The following is a 2824-nucleotide window of genomic DNA, read 5'->3' on the forward strand; positions in this document are numbered from 1 at the left end:
GCGTTTCTGTTCATTGTAGAAACAAAGCTGTGTTCACATGAAAATGTCAAGGCCTGACAATTCTGGCTGAGGTGTGTACTGGGAAGGCGGTTTCCTAGTTAAACAGAGAGTTCATGGCAGCTGCTGTTATTCTAGTGGTTTGCAAAACCAAAAAACCACAGAGCCATTAAAATATGACCAGGTTGTTTCCCGCTGCTCAGCTCTGGTGAGACATGTCTGGCATGCTGTGTCCAGTGCTGAACTCCCCAGTAAAAGAGACTGGAGTGGGTCCAGTCAAGGTCAAGAAATGTAATAAAGGGGTTGAAGCCTCTGTTATATGAGGGGAGGCTGCAGGGGCTGGGGTTGTTCAGCCTGGAGAAGAGAAGGCTCAGGGCGATCTCATCCATGTGTATAAATTAAATACCTGTTGGGGGGGAGTAGAGAAGATGGAGCCAGTCTGTTCTCAGTAGCGCCCAATGATGGGATGAGAGATGTAAATTAAAATGCAGGAAATGGTACTTAAAACACTTTTTTTACCACAAGGGTGGTTGAACACTGGCATAGGTTTCTGAGGGAGGTGGTGGAGTCTCCATCCTGCGAGATACTCAGAACCTAACTAGGCATGGTCCTGGGCAGCCTGTGCTAGGTGACCCTACTCTCAGGAGGGGTGTTGGATTATTTCTCATGTAAAATGATCACAGGGGCTCCTGATGGGGAAAGAGAGAAATAAGAGGAAGCAAATGCACTAGTCCCATCTCCTCTTCTGATGGAGGCAGCATGCATGTTCCAGCAGCGAAGTGTGGGTGAATCATGTAGAGAGTAAATAAAACAGACTTGGTGACAGCAGATATTAAGGAAACCAAAAATAGATCAAGCTTGGGAAAGGCAAGTGGATGTTCAGGCAGTTATCAAACTGTAGACAGTTGTTTGTAAGGAACATTTAGGGTGGGATGTTAACTGTTGCTTTAAGACCTGCTGGCCTCTCCAGCTGTTGGAAGTAGGTCTGAGGTGTTGTGGAGGAGATTCACAACTTATTTTTCAGAGGTTTTCTCTGAAGCATTTGAAAGCGGGCTGTGGCAGAGATGTGGCACTGGGCTGATGCTGTCTACCTGGTGCCCATTGATCCAGTGTTTGGAGGCACAGTGTGTCCTACAGGATGCTCTGTGCAGCATCTGTGGCTTTTGGATGTATCTGCTATATTAAAATCACAAACATTTTTCTCTCCTCCCTGTGCCAGTGGCTGAGGGAGGCTGTAGATGAAATCCTTTGCCCATCTACTGCTTGCAAGAGTTTTTTGAGTACACCTAAACTAAAAACATCGAAAGCACTTGCTAGGCATAACATGTATCAAACCTCAGAAGAAAGCAGCACTTTCTGTTGCTACCATGACCCCTGCAGCCTAAGAAGCTGCTGATAGCTCCATTAGCAAATGAGATGCAGGCAGTGATTTTGACAGGTTTCAGAAGCAGTTAAGGATTAATGTTTAAGCTTCTCTTTGTTCTATCATCCTCTACTTGTTAGAATTGCCCAATCTGCCTTCAGCAATGGCTGTAATTTTCCTTGGTAGTCAGATTGTTCCTGCTTTTTTTGCCTATCTGCCTCTGCTCTGAAAGTGCTGTTTGACTTTGGGATCCTGTAAACGTGCCAACACAACTGTTGGACAACACTTGAGTTGCCAGTTGCATGTGCCAGAGCTCTGCCTGTTCCCTCCATGCCCTGTCCTGCCCTTGCTTTTCCCCTTGCTGTAAGTTGTGGATGTAAATGGTTTTGGGCCAGGCACTCCCCTCGCTGTGTATATGTGTGCTTTTCCCTAGGGCAGACGTGTGTGCCGAAGCCCGCAGTAGCTTGCAGGGGAACAGCAGCTCCAGCTCTGCTGCTGCACCAGGTGGACAGGAAGGTCTGGCTCCCCCTTCCCTGGGGCTGTCGCGGGTTGCGGCCCCTTGCTGGCTTATTCCCTGCCTGGCAATATTTATGCAGGATGGTCTCTGCTTTTGGTGCTGAGCCATTGCATAATCCCCCCTGCCCTGTCCTCCCCAGCCCAGCTCCTGTGGTGGAGTAGCATGTGAGGTATGTGAAGGTGATACTCTGTAGGGGTATCCCTGCAGCACCTCTGTTTTCATCCACTTTTGTTATGCTTTCAGGTATCATATTACTGCTCCTTTTCCTTTTTGCCTTTAAAAAGATGTAAAACTATGTGGAGCTTCAATCTACTCTGTATTGGATCTCCTGCTCCTCCATCCTTGGGTAAAACCCTGCCATTTGCACCCTGCAGCAGAGGGTCAGGCAGTATCCAGGCTAGCCTTCTGCAAAAATAATGATGCCAAGTTAACTGATGATAAACGAACTCACTCATAACCAAACCCTCGTACAAGTACCAACCTGCTGGTGTTTCACAAGGTAACACCACTGTGCTCAGCAGCCAGATGTGAGCCTAGGTCAAGCCTGTGCTGCAGATGTTTGCTGGTGTAAAGTCCATTTGGGTGATAGATAATGGTATTTCAACAAAGGCTTTGAAATAAATGCACTTAAGACTGGCAAAACTGACCACTGCTAACACGGCTTACATCACCTGGAGGGAATACATCTGTGTCAGCAAAAGCTACCCAAGTAATGGCGTATCCCAACTGTGCTCACAATGCTCCTTGTGTTGCCAAAGGCTTGGTTGATACATGGGCTCCTGCCTCCTTTCTCAGAGGAAGAGTAGCTCCTCAATGCCCCAAATCCTCCAGTATCCAAATATTTAAAGGCTTCTTTGAGCCATTCTGGAGCTCTTGTTTGTATGGTCAAACATTGCAAATGTTCTGGGTCATGTTTTATCATCTCCTAAAATCAGACTCCTGTGGCC

The sequence above is a fragment of the Phalacrocorax aristotelis genome, chromosome Z, assembly GCF_949628215.1.
Source record: "Phalacrocorax aristotelis chromosome Z, bGulAri2.1, whole genome shotgun sequence".
NCBI lineage: Eukaryota > Metazoa > Chordata > Aves > Suliformes > Phalacrocoracidae > Phalacrocorax > Phalacrocorax aristotelis.